Source organism: Arachis duranensis, chromosome 5 (assembly GCF_000817695.3).
Source record: "Arachis duranensis cultivar V14167 chromosome 5, aradu.V14167.gnm2.J7QH, whole genome shotgun sequence".
Taxonomy (NCBI): domain Eukaryota; kingdom Viridiplantae; phylum Streptophyta; class Magnoliopsida; order Fabales; family Fabaceae; genus Arachis; species Arachis duranensis.
Window position 1 is genome coordinate 21,760,444 of NC_029776.3, and position 259 is coordinate 21,760,702.

A 259-nucleotide genomic window follows, 5' to 3' on the forward strand; every position below is an offset into this window, starting at 1 on the left:
CAGCGGCTGGGCACGGTGGTTGGACCCCAGCTCAGCCTCAGATCTCTCTCTCTCTCTCTCTCTGTCTCTCCCCCCTCTGCTCCCGAGCTCTCTCTGGCTTGGCCATAAGTGACGGCGACGACGGGCTTCACGGCAACTCCCTTTCGCGCGTCCTCTATGCGCAATTCCAATGGCGGCAGATCGGCGAGAGCGGGCTCCTCTGGCTCACGTGCGGAAGCTGCTCCCTCGAACCCTCATCTGGACTCGGCTCGACAGTAAT